At 35.0% G+C, this 15535-nt stretch overlaps 1 pseudogene; it reads right to left on the bottom strand.

Annotated features, from left to right (window-relative positions):
- Positions 1-10648: 10648 nt before the first annotated feature.
- LOC107846542 lies at positions 10649-13752 on the bottom strand (annotated as a pseudogene).
- Positions 13753-15535: the final 1783 nt, after the last annotated feature.

Here is a 15535-nt window from a genome sequence, read left to right as displayed (position 1 = left end):
TAAGACAACATTACTAGTTGGATAGTATGAGAAAGGATGAAATGCATTTTGTAGCTCGTTGCCTATGTTGTCAGCAGGTGAAGGCCGAACATTTGAACCTTGGTAGTTTGCTCCAAAGGTTACCCATTATCAAGTGCAAGTGGGAATGGATCACTATGGACTTTGTGAATGGGTTGCTTTATACTTATGTAGTTCTGATTGGTCATTGTGGTTTGATTGACCAAGTCTTCTCATTTTATCCATATTCAAGTTTTGTTCAGTTCCATGAGGTTAACCCGTATCTACATCTATGAAATAGTTTGTGTCAACGATGTACTGGTGTCTATTATCTCAGATAAGGGTTCAGTTTTCAATTCAAACTTATGAAAGGCATTTTAGGGGGAGTTGGGTATCCGAGTTGATCTTAATATAACTTTTCATCTAGAGATCGATGGTCAGTCAGAGCAAACTATTTAGGTTTTTGATAATATAGTTTGTGCTTATGTTTTGGACTTTTGAGGTTAGTGGGGGGTGGCATTTAGCCTTGATGGAGTTTGCGTATAATAAAAGTTACTATTCCTATATTGAGATGACACCTTTTAAGGATCTATATGGTAGGAATTATTGCTCTTTGATTGGTTAGTTTAAGGTTTTTGAGATTAGATCTCGTGGTACAGTCTTGATTTGTGAGTCTCTAGATAGATTTCGGGTCATTTAGGATAAACTTTGAGCGACTCAAAGTAGGTAGAAGTGTTATGCAGATCATAGACTTCATGCCTTGAGATTTAGTATTGTTTAGTCTTTCTTCGCATTTCACCCGCGAACGGCATGATCAGATTTAGGAAGAGGGGCAAGCTTAGCTGCAGATATATCGAGCTAGTTTAGATCCTTCGAACTGCTGGAGATGTAGCCTATGAGTTAGCATTTGTAATAACCCAGCCTACTAGTAATATTATCCGCTCTGGGCCAAGACCCGCATTACTTTAATACGCATCACTAGGGAGTAAGGCTTTCTTACCTATATTACCGTCATCTCTCCTATGTTATGCTTATGTGAGACTCCTTATCCTATGTTGAGGTGTTATATACACCCTCTCTTATTTACTCAACATCCTCACTAAGGTTTGCCCTACCGAATGGAATTTTCCTAGACTCAGGACTGCAGTTTGTCCTGCCTTACTGAGATTTTCCTAAACTCTGTTTAACTCTAGCTCACATCAATAAGTCTAACACAGGATTGGATTTGATACCATTTAGTAATGGCTCAGCCTACTAGTGATATTTTCCACTCTGTGCCTAGACCCGCACAACTTTAATATGCGTCAATAAGGAGTAAGGTTTGCTTCCATATATACCCAACATCTCTTCTGTGTTATGCCGATGTGGGAATCTTTATCCTAAGTAGGGTTGTTAAAGAATTTTCCCTAGATTTTTTAGCCGTTCATCAAGTATTTCATATTTTCATGCTACGGTATTATATTTTGGATGAGTCTCATGTCATTCGTTGGGATAAAGTGCAATTAGATGATATGTTGTCCTTTCTTTAGGAGCCAATTTCCAATTTAGCCTAGTATCTTAGGTGATAATGTTCTCGAGATATTTCATTGGTTATGGTCCAGTGAAGACACCATTCCATAGATGAGGATGCTTATGAGGTTGAGCTCAAAATGCGTAGTAGTTATCCCCAGCTTTTTGCTGATTTGGGTATTTTTTGTATATTTAGTTTGAAGACGATTAGATTCTTAGTGGTGGATATTGTACAGACTTGATTTTTTAATCTTTCCATTTTTACGTGTTTTCACCATTTTACCCCTCCCCGTGTTTGCTATGTGGTGTTTCTAGAGTGAGGGGATGGTTTCCACGGTTCCCGATTCAACCAAAAATGATTTGTGCAAGTTTGTAGTTTTTAGAGGTAAAAAAGGCCTTATAGTTAACTTTGATCAATATTCATTGTTTTGTAGGTCGGATGAAAAAATAGACTGTGCCAATAGATCCGGAACATCGATTTCAAATTGATAGCATAGTTGGTTTAATTTTATGACTTTTGGATCTCATTTTGACCCTTGTTTCAAAAATTTCTGAAATTGGATCTCAGGGGTCAATTTTGTGAAAACAATCTCTTTTCAAAATTTCAATGTCCCAATTGAGTCCAAAACATTGAATTTCGTCTAGTAGCATATTTCGTTTGCCTTCCCAAGATTCTGAACGTATTTTGAGGGCTGGATCGGCAACTTTGCAATTTAGCAAAGTTGCTGATACAACTAAAAATTTGGTGGAGCCTTTTAGTAGCCATATGGATGTTAAAGCAGTAGCCGCGTTAGTAGCCTGGGCGCCACTTAATTGGAGAGCTGGTAGCCAATAACTGCTAATGCAAACGTTGACCACTTTAGAGGTCTCTGCTTTAGCGGTATGAGACTACTTTGGTGGCCTCTTATTTGTTGGTTGGAAATTTGATCGCTATAGCGGTCATATATGGACATGTGTATGAAATGTTCTCAATTTTTTCTTCCATTTTTTAGACTTTGAGCTTTGGGTTTAGAGTGTTTTAGACAATTTCTTCCATTCTCGAGCTTAGGTAAGCTCTATTTCATTATTTAATTATTTTTCTTTGATTTTCATCATCTAAAACTCATTAAATTGGGATTTCAAAGGTGGAATTTGGGGATTATGGCTCAAAAGGTTTAAAATGTCTTTTTTTCGATTTAAACCCAAAATTTGAACCCGTTTTCTCTTGGGTTTTCACCAATGGATTCATTTAATCATGGGTTTATAAACAAAAATTCTGATTTTACCCTTTCTTTTTTAAACCATGTTGGGAGTCCATTTAGACACTAATTTAAAAATAGGTAACATGGTGTAACGACCTAAATTTTGATGAAATATATGTTTTTGAGTGATTTAACCATTTTACCCCTCCTCGTGGTTGTATTGTGGTACTTCTGGGGTGTAGGGATAATTGACATAGTTCTCGATGCATTTTGATGCCATTTATTTGATTTTGCATTTTTGGCAGCTTTGAGAGACTTATAGTTCATTTCAGTTGATATCTTTTGATCCGTACGACGGATGAAAACATAGTTGATGTGATTTTATGGTTTTAAATCTAATTTTGAACCTCGATTTGAAAAGATGTGATTTTAGATTTCAGGGGTCAACTTTGTGAAAATAATGTCTTTTCGAAAATTTGATATCTCCATTAAGTTCGAAGTGTAAAATTTGATTGGGTAGCATAGTTCATTTGCATTCATGGAATTTTGAATGAATCTCAAGGGGCCCGCGAAGGGTTGGAATGCACCAAGTCCCCAGCTGGTACACCTGCGATTGTAATGTCTAAGTACCCCGATTGCGACCTTAGTCTGCGATCGCGAAGCCTGTGTTTATAAATACATGATTTTTTCTATTTTCACTATTTTTGAGACTTGGAGCTTAGGGTTTCGTGATTTGGAGCTATTTCTACCACTTCTATGCTTGGGTAACCTCCATAACACCCATTTCAATTATTTTCCTCAATCTTTATCGTCCAATTCTTGTTTTAAACTTGGATTAAAGAATGAAATTTGGGGATTTTAGCCCGTAAGGCCTAAAAAATATAATTCTCGAAATAAACATAATTTCAAACCTTTTTCACTTAGGTGAGTTTCTAATCTTTAATTTTCAATTTTTTCTCAATTTTGTTTCCAAAACAACTTCGATTCTTTATTTTAAAATGAATTTTGGTGATTTTACCAGGTAAAGCCTGAAAATGATTTTATTTGATTTGAATCTCATTTTTAACTCATTTTGCTTGGATTTTCAGTTGTAGACTCCTAAAGATATTACGAAGAAGCTCTATCCCAAACTCAATTTTCTTATCTAGAGGGTCGCCTAGGAGATCATCAGGGAAAACCTAAGGAAATTCAATTACCACGGGAATAGATTGTAAAGAAGGACCCTCCGAGTTAAAATCTTTAACCCAGACCAGATGATAGAGACACCCCTTGAAAATCAATTTTCGGGCTCTAATATATGATATAAACCTCCCATTAGGCACTAGGGAAACCCCTTCCCACTCTATAACTGGTTTCTTAGGAAAATTAAAAATGACCTTACAGGTTCGACAATCTTAATAGGTATAGCACGATTGCAACTAATCCATCCCTAAGAGAACATCAAAATCATCCATGTCTAATTTAATCAAATCTAATAGAGTTTCCCTACCATCAATAAATACCATACAACCCTTATAGACTCTTCTAGCAAACATAGAGTCACCCACCGAGGTGAAAACAAAAAAGAGGTCTGAAATACACACGGGACCAAAACCAAAATGTACAACCACAAATGAGGTCACATAAGAAATGGTAGATCCCGGATCAAACAAATAGTACACATCACGAGAGAAGGGTTTTAATATACTAGAGACAACACAGGAGATGCCTCGAACTCCAAACGAGTAGTAAGAGCGTACAGTCGATCCGAAAAGTGTCAGTACACTGCTAAAAAAAGGCCAAAAAGCGATGAACTGTGTCGCTTTAAAAAGCGATGAGAAAAGTGACACTGTCCGTCACTTTTTTAGTTTAATTTTAATTTTTATTTATTTTTATTAAAATTGACGGCCAACGCCTTAATATCCTTCGCTTTTTTTCGTGAAATATTTTGCAAACTTATTAACAAATAATTTATAATTTTATTTAATAAATGCGACGGATAGCATCGTAATTTATTTAAAAATAATAATAATTAGTATTTTGAAAAGTGACATATTCTGTCGATTTTTAAATTTGATTTTTATTTTTATTAAAACTAACAGACAACATCGCTACATAAAATATTTTTTAAAATATTAATTCTAGAAAAGTGACAATATCTGTTGTAATTTTTAATTATTTTTAATTTTTCTTTAGTTTTTACAAAAAGCGACGGACAACGTCGCTTTTGTTAAAACTAAATAAAAATTAATTTTTTAAAAACCGACGTTGGCCATGTAATAAATAAATAATTTTTATATTTTTAAAAATTAAATTAAATATATAAATTTTTAAAAAGTGACGGTCAACGTCGAATTTTGTCATTGAAATTAAGTCAATTTTTTAGTTCACACCATATTAGGGCAACAAATCTATTTCTTTTGCTTTTCTCTCTCTCTCTCTCTTCCTTCAAGTTGCTTCTCTCTCTCTTCCATCAAGCCGCTTCCCTCTCTCTTCCTTCCTTTCAACGATCAGTCGTAGCCGTCACTATAACGTCAATGGATCTATTTCTCTTTCTTGCTAAGGAATTGGGACTACTCGAAGTTGTTTGCGACGATGAGGTACTGTTTGTAAATCGTTTTGCTATTTTATTATGGTGTTTGGAGTTGAGATTTATTAGGTTCTTGGTGAATTTGTTGGTGCATTTGGGATTTGTTACATTATTATAATTGAAAGAATTCTTTAACTTAACAGTGTCTAGAAGTTAAATATCGTATTATAAAATGCTGGTTATAAGGAATTTCTTATTTTTTTTAACCAAGGGAAAGTATAATCGAAATTATATACTTGTTAGAAATAGACAAGTGAGAGACCTTTTCACTTTGTTTTCATTTAATTAACATTTCGTAAGATTTTAGATGCAAGCTTTTTGCTGCAATAGACCTCTGTTTCACCTGCAACATGTAATTTGCTAAGTGGAACTTGGTTTATTTTGTTTCACTTAAGCATGAATATTTTATCATAGCTACCTCTGAGTTCTAAGATATTTGAAGCCTCTTTAATTGAATAATGATACTTTATTATACGCTAAAAAACTTGTGTTTCAATACCTAGAACCGAAGCAGTCATTTTGTATTTTATTATATCAGATTAAGGAGGTTGAATGTGCTAGCATCAAAAGGGGAATTTGTAAAGTTTGTGTATTTATTCTGTTCTTTCTATTCGGATGTAGAAGAGGAATCCGTTACTCATATTTTCACCCTTTTCTTCCGTCTAGTGTCCTACTTCTCTGGTTAGTTACAATTTTTCATGTCGCAAAGCCATTTTTCTTGTAGTGTTATGATTATTGTTTTTGTTAGACCATATATCTTAAATGTAGTCTCTAGTACCCTGAAGTTAATAACTCAAAAATGCTTAAGTGTAGTAAGAGCCGTCAATATAGGCTAGGCCCAACCCGACCCATAATTTGATAGAGTTGGGCTTCAGTTTTTGCAGCTTATTTAAGAAAATGGCTTTTTAGCCTGACCTGTATAAGCCCGTGGCCCGTGGGGCTTGAGCAATGTGGGTTGGGCTAGCCCATGGGCTTGTCCATAAGTCAAATACGTGCAACTATTAAGATTGCTTATTACTATTTTTATATTGCTTATTACTATTTTTATTTGGTTTGAAGGATATCATGTCAAAAGTTATTTAATTTCGCTATTAGGAGTATTTTTTGGGGGTGTTGGAGACTTGATTAACAAGAATTAACACTATGTAATGTTATCTGGTAATATTTATGATTATTAACTGTAATGACCCTAGACTACCCCTAGTAGTCACATGGTGCTTATGTCCCCGAAGGACCACAAGCTAACCCATGAATGATATCTGTTGTGAGCACTGGACAAATAATACTGAAATAAATATGGAATAATAGGCTAAAATGCCATAAGGTTCAAAACATCTAAAATACTGATAAAATATAACATTTGAATCTGAAATACTATCTGAAAATCTAGTCTAAAAAGCCTCTAACTGAATCTGTCTAAAAGTGGAGTTGATGGGATAATCCCCCAACTAACTCCATCTACTAAAATACTGCTAAGCTAAATTACTGAAATAAAAGCATATCCTCAATAAATGAGGACTCATTGCTAAATATGCTACTGCTAGCAGAATTTGGCTAAGCGCAGTTAGGAACATGAGCGTCCGAACCTATGATATAAAATATCATAGCACAAGAAATGGGTATGCGGCCAGTACGTGGGAATGTACTGGTATGCTAAATGAGGTAAAGCTGAATGCATGGGTTCATATGCATGAACGATAACTAACTGAATGATATGCAAGAGCTGGATTAGCATACATGGAGGATCTGTAACTACTGAACATACTGTGCCTACTGTATCTGAGTATACTAGAACTGAATATGATAATTGATAGTTAAATATATTGATAATCTTGGATCACTGATAATCTGAATTACTGTTAACTAAGCGACTGTATCGGATAACCTTGATTCTATAGAACTGAACTAAGTTCTATTCTGAAGACTGAGACAAACACTGAAACTGTGGGAGGTAATCATCTAACCGACATGCCCAAAATAAGATAAGATAACTAAGCTGGGATCAAATTTGTAACCCCAATTAGAAGGGTATCAGTATCGTGCCACGGGTAAAGACAAGCTGAAGAGTAATCCTCTACTAGTAGGTTCCCTAAACGAGAATGGTGGTACCCTTTACTGGCAGGTAGAGCACCTCATCACCCCTCAACTATCAGGTTTGGTGTCTCACCCTACGCTAGATATGTAGTTTTAGAATGCAAGAATTGCTTAAGGATCACACCCTCTGTTGGCAAGTGAGCCCCTATACTTGGGTTCACTCGGTGCTGAATCCTACTCCTAATTGAAAGACACTAAAATGTTATACTGGACTGAATTCACTTAGATTACTGGGTTTTTCTAAGTTTTGTAATTGACTGAATTCTACTGAGTTTTATAACTCACTGAGAGTACTACTGATCGTGACATGACTGATACTATTCTGTAACTGACACTGGCTCTAAATAAACAACTAAGTTGTCAGGTTTTAAATACCCCCAGGACTCGATAGCATGAAAAGTATAGAAAAGCATAATGTTGAATAACATAACAATGTTCACTTGGTCATAATTCATTCACAGAGACATTCCATCAAACACTTGTAATGCATTAACTTGTACATAATTGGGGATTACATGTTAGCATGCTATAATCACATTATTTCATTCTCATAGATAATTTATCAAACACATAAGAAGCATACTTGGTTCATTAAATCATAAACATTTAGGGTTAACATGGTTACAACAATCAACTTTCAAATTGAAGGGTTTATCATGAATATTATGTAATTCAACACATGCTAGAATCAATTCTTGGAACTTGTAATCTAAATCATGGATTAAAACTCAAACAACATCATAAACATGAATTCAATCTAATTCAAACATGGAAATCATAAATCATAAATGTTGTATATTGAAAAAGGATTCTTGAGCTCAATGGAAGGTATGAATCCATGGATAAACATGTAACATACCTTAATTTAATGAGTTCTTGGAGAAATTCTTGGGATTGACCTTGATTCTTGAGAGCTAGGGTTTATTTTATTGAGAGGGAATTACCTTTTAATATTTGGGAAAAGTGAACAATGAAGGCTTTTACACATTCTTAGAGCTTAAATCCCACATCTGGGTGGAATAAAATCATGGGAAAAGACTGTTTTAACCCTGGGCGCAACTATAATTTTTTGAGAAATTTTCTCGATCTGAACCCCTGGCGTGATGCCCCAGTATCGCGCTAAGCCACTGGAAAATGAAGATTGGGAAATTGCATGGTGGTGCGATGCGGTGGTATCGCATTACCATTTTGTTTGTGAACTGAAAGTGCACCGCGATGCGGTAGAATCGCGTTGGTACACTGAAAATTAAAAATTGTGAACTGGGTCTATGGCGTGATGTGCTAATATCATAGAGCAATACTGGAAATTAATACTTGCTATTTTAACACACTCTGGAGCGCGCTACTGGCTTGAATGATGATGTTTAACGACTAAAACTTAAAATTACCATTTCTTACCCGGTTATCGGATTTAGGCAAATTTTTTATCGTTGGAAAGCTAATTGAATTTCCTACGCAATGGAAGGCTCAAAGTTGAAAATTACTGAGTATTCTAAAAAAATTATTTAGGATAACCCATGTACTGAGGGTTAATCTAGGCTAGGAAAATACAGGGCATTACAACTTACTTGTATTAATGCATTGGTATGAAAATGATTTGTTTGGTCTACTTTCTTAAAAATAATACATGGCATAAATGGTTGAATGGTTAAGGATTTTTTTGAAAACCTTGTGGGGTACGATGGAATCCCCCAACTGAATGATTTATGTAGACATTGTAAGGTACGAAGGAATCCCTAAGTGATTTTAATAATGGAGTCTGTGGGATACGAATGAATCCCCTAAGTATTAGTGTAATGACATTTCTTTCAAACTATAGTCGGTATGATGATACCACTTATTAATGCCTTGATAATTGACTCCTGGAATTTAGTAAATGGGTTATGTGTTAAATGTTTTAATTGGGCTTAAAGGGGGTTGTGTAGCTAGCCGTGAAGGTGTGAGTCCGAAGGACTGAGACTGGAAACTCATGTTTGTCGGCATGAGGGTTAGTCTTGATGATCATGTGTTTGTGGGGTACAAAGGAATCCCCAAAGTGTATATATATAAATGTATCATAGTCGGAGAAGAGTACATCAAAATCCCCTACCTTCTATGATATCTCAAGTTCGTGCGGCTAACTCGCACTAGGGCCCAACTAGTGGGTTATAACTGGACCTATATAGCCCGTGGGCAGTTTATTATGGTCAAGCTATTTAATCGAGGTTAAGATTTTAAATGTTCATGCTAAGCCTTGTTCCCTACCTCGGCACGTTATATATATATATAAGCATTTGATGGTATGCATGGGATTTAACTAGTTTTGGATTATTATCCATGGAATTATTTGTTCCTTTATCCCTGATTTACATGCTATATCTCCAACCGCTAACCATCTTAAGATGAAGTATCACCATATAATGTAAAAATTGGCCATACTTCTACTCCTCCTGAGCAGTGATAAGGTATTCGTGGTTAGTTCGTGAGTTAACTTGAAGTGGTGAGCTTCCATCCTTTGAAAAAGTTCATTTCATGTTTGGTTTCTGGTGTCATAGACTTTATTTTATATTTGTATTGGTTATGGACGGGGGCATGTCCTGACTCTTTATTGGTACTCGGGTTTATCAGAGGCTTTGTGGATACTGTGGACTTGGGTATTGTAGATGTTTTTGGATATTGATCCAATATAGATTCTTCTTGGATTTATTATTATATTTCATCTTTCATTGGTATTCATCTGTCTCTAGGTGTTATTAGTTGTATTGGAATAGGCTCAGGGGGCGGTCTTCGATCATCGGTGGACTTGGGATGTCCGTCACGGCCAGGCCCTGATTCGGGAAGTGACAAAAAGGAAAAACTCAAAAAAGTCAATCGGAGAGTACTGCATGCCCTGGTGCGTGACACAAATCTCACCAAAAAAATTAAACTCCAATAGGCACATGGGATCGCGTGAGTTAGATTTTTTCGGTGTTTTTGGTTGGGTTTTTGTCGACTGAGTTTTTTGATCCTCATGGTGGTGTTTTTGGTTGGGGTTTTGTCACCTGAGTTTTTTGATCCTCATGGTGGTGTTTTTACACACTACCCACAACACAGATAATGACACATTTCAGTCATTGAAAATTGATGCACAGTGACTGAGTTTTCCTTTTTGTTGCTGAAGTTTCTCACCAACTCCTTGATACCATAGGAGAAATAGTGAAGAAAAAATATTATTTAATTGTGTATCTACATAATTACATTGAGAGCTTATTTATAGACACTAAAATATAATACTTTTCTTAGTAGGATTTTATATTTTATTCCTATTCCTACTCATATTTTAACAATACCCACTGATATGGCAAAAGAAATTCTCGTGTTTGGACTTTTTCAAGCGGAATTTATGCAACAAATCATGAAAGTGACATGTTTTCAGCTTTGCATCGGGTCTTTTCTCGATGTCCATCACTAAATTTCTACTAATAAGATCTTCCAAGAGACTTTCTGCAACATCTTCAAGTCTGTTTTCCTTATTTGCTTTTTTGAAACCCTCAGCAACCCACAATCGAGTCAACTTCGAGACATGAATATCCTTTCCCTTTAAAAGTCCTCCAAAATAGAGAAAATAACGCTTTAGCTGGTATGGTAAATTGGTATAACTGAATTCGATTATTGACATGCTCTCTTCTAAGATGTTAATATTTAGTAAACCATGATTTTTCTTCTATTTCCTTTCATAATTCTGCTTTTATCTCTTTCTCTTTGAGAATACCAACAACTAATACAATGAAGAGAGGTGTCACGACTCAAACCAGGGCCTGGTCATTATGGGTATCTCAAGTCCACCGAGGACTAGAGAACACCCTCTTTGCGTAGTCAACTTAGACAAATATGAGTATAGCAACGGAATTCCAAACATAAAACAAGGTAGATAAGTATGACTCAAAATAAGTTTAATAATTCAACAACCAATCCCAAGTCCACAGTAATCCACAAAGCCTCTAGATAGAACCAAAATTAGTCTAAGTTTGGACATGCCCCCAAAAATAGCCAAAAGAAACCAGAGGGTAGTCTATGAAACAAAAGGGATACGACTTTAAAATGATAACCATTCTGAAGAATGAAAGCTCACAACTTCAAAGATGACAACTAACAACTCATAAACCTATCACTACACAGGAAAAGCATAAGTGCCTTCAAACCCTGCATCGCTTGGGGATACAACGTCCAGAGATGATTAGTAGGATGAGCACTTGCATTTAACTTTGGGAAGGGATAAAATAATTCCATGTGCAAAAGTTAACAAATCGTCCAAAAACAAATGCACACAATAATATGCATATACATATTTATAAATATAACATGCCAGGATAGGGAACAAGGCTTAGCATGAACTTTTAAAACCTTAACATGGACTGTGTAGCTTGACCGTTATAAACCTGCACCTACGGGCTATATGGGTTCAGCTCCCCTGCTAAAAGGGCCCAGTGTGTGTTAGCTGCACAAACTGGAGGTACCATAGAAGGTCGGGGATTACAATGTGACATAAGCACATTGTTATCAAGACCAAACCTCATGTTGGCAAATGTGAGTTTCTAGTATCAGCCTTCCCAAGACCTCCACCTTCTACGATGAGCTACACATCCCCCTTTAAGCCCAATTAAAATGTTTAACATATAACCCAACTATTACATTAAGGAGTCAATTATTATGAAATCATTAAGTGGTATCGTTATATCAACTATAGCTTGTAAGGAATGTCATTAGCCAACTATTTAGGGATTTCTTCGTACCTCCGACTCTATTATAAAAATCATTTGGGGATTCCTTCATATCCCACAAGTTTTTTCTTTTTTCCAAAACCATTCTTCATCGTTTTGCCATTCATGCAATTCTTTAGTTTTAAAGAAATAAGTCAAGCCAATTGATAGCACATTCCAAAACTAATTATGCAAGTGGGTTGAGGTTATTACCAGTTTTCATACCAAAACTAATTATTTGGAGAATCTATTGTACCCCTATTCCATTCACCATTCCCATGCACCCCAATGAGTGTGTAAATTAATAATGTCAAGCATAGTAGTTCAATAGTAATCATGAGAAAACATTCAAACAATTCATATCCAAAACTCTCAACTCGTAGTTCAAAACCCAGCATCAAAACCATGAATAATAAACCAATTTTCATGCCATTAAGAAAATACAAGTATAGGGAAAGAGGTACATACCTTAAACACAAGAGAATTGAAAAGTAATTTGAAACTTGTAACTCAAAAGATAAACATATGGTGAAACCATTACGATTTTCTTGGGTTTTGTGTTTGAGGGTGGAATAATAGCTTTTGTGTTATAAAAACTGATGGAAATAGGTTCATATAGTGTTTAAAGGTCGTTCATAGGTGAACAGACCTTATTAGCCCTCATCCTAAAGAAAATAAGATAAGACAACATGACTTTTACATAATGGGATGAACCTTATCATGGAGGCTAACCTCTATGCCACGTTACTTATTATGGATAATATCCTCCGTGACACACTAAAATAGTGAACCCACACTGGTTTCTCACAAAAATGCTCATGACGTTTTGCTCGGGTATTGGATTCAGGAGAAATTAGATACGTTAGAAAAAGGACTCAATTATATTTAATTTGGTGAGTCTTGAGCCCCTAAATTCAATATATTTCAGAAGTTATACACGTTCAAAGTTGATCCTAGTAGGATTGGATGCCAAAATTTGGTTGAATTAAAAGATCTTATCTCCACTTCACTCTAAGTGCTTTCTATGAACATTTTTCACCTTGAAAGCACTTTTCACACTAGGTAAATGATCATGACACTTATATTTTTATAGAAATAATCGGATTCTAATTTATACACATAGGAATAATAATTCTAATTCTAACCCAAAAATGCAGGGTGTTACAAGAGGAAACCCTCTATATTTTTTGGCTATTCTAAAGCCCACACCAACAATTTCAGGCAGAAAACTCTTTCCTTGAAATAACTCATTCTTGTTATAATGTCCAACACTCGTCATCGCTAGATAAATGAAGATGATGAGGTTAACTTTTATGTTTAGCATAATTGGAATTTGTTACTCAGATGAGTTATGAGGATAATTCTAATCCTATTCTAAAATTCTATGAAGAAAACATGTATATTGTCCCACACTTTATCATCCTACACATCATCAATAAGAATGAAGAATCTCTTGGTCAATAAGAATCTACGTAACTTATTAGCTAATTCACCAATTTTTATTACAATCAACAGGTTGAAGAACCCTATTCAAAATGCTTAGCAACAACTCTCTTAACGAATATACTTGAGACACATGACACTGAGAACCGACATCAAATTGAGAGGTGATTACTGGATCATTATAAATTTTCTCAGCAAGAGTAGTTACAAATTCTTGGCATGCCACCCATTGAGATGGCATCTAGATGAAGTGAACCTCTAAGTAGCTGCTTTTTTATTTGGTCCATCACCTTCCGGAAACCCTCAATTTCTTCATTTGGTCCTGGAGTATTTGCTGAGAAAGACGACACAAAATAAGGTGAGTTCTTTTTAACTTTGTGCACTGTTGCATCTATCCTTTTTCATTCACATCTGCCTAATAAATTTATTTATAGGCTTGATATTCTCAACAACTTCAGAAATCCAAAGAACTACCAGAGTGGATAAAAATTGGTCAAGGACAAACCCATTACATATTTTGCCTTATATGCCATTGTAGTAAATCTTGCTATAAGACAATAAGCTTCATGATACTCATTTTAAATTTCAGGGAAATGATCAGTCAGTATTTTTAGACACAATAAGCCCTCTTTCATTGACCCTATTTAAAGATTTAAGTCGATAACTAAATTGGGCTTAGAACTTAACATCTCATCCAATTTCCCCAAGAAACAATCGAAAAATCCAAATTCATTTATATTAGGGAAGCTATAAATTGATGTATTTGGAACTTTGAGACAAATCATTTTGACCTCTGTCTCAACAAACTTAAGGAACTGCTTGACATCAGAGAGATATAGCTGGTAATACCAACCAGGTGTCTATTGTTAGGCTTTTTGCCTTGATTTTCTTACCAAATTTAAGTTTTACTTTTTCTTAGAAGGAAGATAAAAGTAACCATAATTACTTTTACTTTTCCTAAAAACAAAATATAAAACTCTTTCATAGTTGGGTAACATCTTTCTTGGAGGAAAAGTTTTGGACCTCTATAAATAGAAGACTCCTCTTCTCATACAACAACACAATAGTATCCATAATGTAGTTTTTAAATAGTCTTGTTTAGGGGGAAATTTCCCTCTAGTAGTTTTTATGCTTTCATTTTATTTCGTTTTCATATGTTGGCCAATTGTCCGAATTCTATAATAATTATGTTTATTATATTTTCTTTATCATCTAAATTATCACCTTTATGGTTTACCAACTTTAAGCTTCCATATGACATCCTCTCAATTTTGAACCCATCAAGTGGTATCAGAGCTGATGGTTCAAAGATCCAATGATTTGGTTAAATGAGACTAAAGACATATTCAAAGTGGTTTCAAATCAAGTTACAACCAACTTGACGATAATGAAGATTTTTGATGGGCCAGCCTGGCCTAGCCCGTCAAACTTAAAGCCCGTGTGGGCTGGGTCGACCCGTATTGACAACTCTAAGTGTAGTTACTTAAAATTGTTAACTTGTGACTTGAAAATGGTTAAGCATAGCTACTTGAATTCTGAAGTTAATGACTTGAAAATGCTTAAGTGTATGTACTTAAAATTGTGCCCTTGTGACTTGAAAGTGGTTAAATGTAGCTTCTTGAAATGTGTAGTTATGATTTGAAAATGATTAAGTATTGTAGTTATTTGAAATTGTGAACTTGTGACTTGAAAATGGTTAAATGATTACTTGAAATTGTGAATTTGTGACTTGAAAATGGTTAAGTGTAGCTACTTAAAATGTGAAGTTAATGACTTGAAAATGCTCAAGTGTATTTACTTGAAATTGTGAACTTATGACTTTAAAATTGTTAAGTATAGTTACTTAAAATTGTGAAATTATGACTTGAAAATGGTTAAGTGTAGCTACTTAAATTGTGAAATTAATGACTTTAAAATGCTTAAGGGTAGGTACTTGAAAGTGTGACCTTGTGACTTGAAAATGGTTAAGTGTAGCTACTTGAAATGTGAAGTTATGATTTGAAAATGATTAAGTGTTGTAGTTA

This window comes from Capsicum annuum, unplaced genomic scaffold (genome assembly GCF_002878395.1).
Source record: "Capsicum annuum cultivar UCD-10X-F1 unplaced genomic scaffold, UCD10Xv1.1 ctg69838, whole genome shotgun sequence".
Taxonomy (NCBI): Eukaryota; Viridiplantae; Streptophyta; class Magnoliopsida; order Solanales; family Solanaceae; genus Capsicum; species Capsicum annuum.
This window is presented reverse-complemented; position numbering and strand designations above follow the sequence as displayed.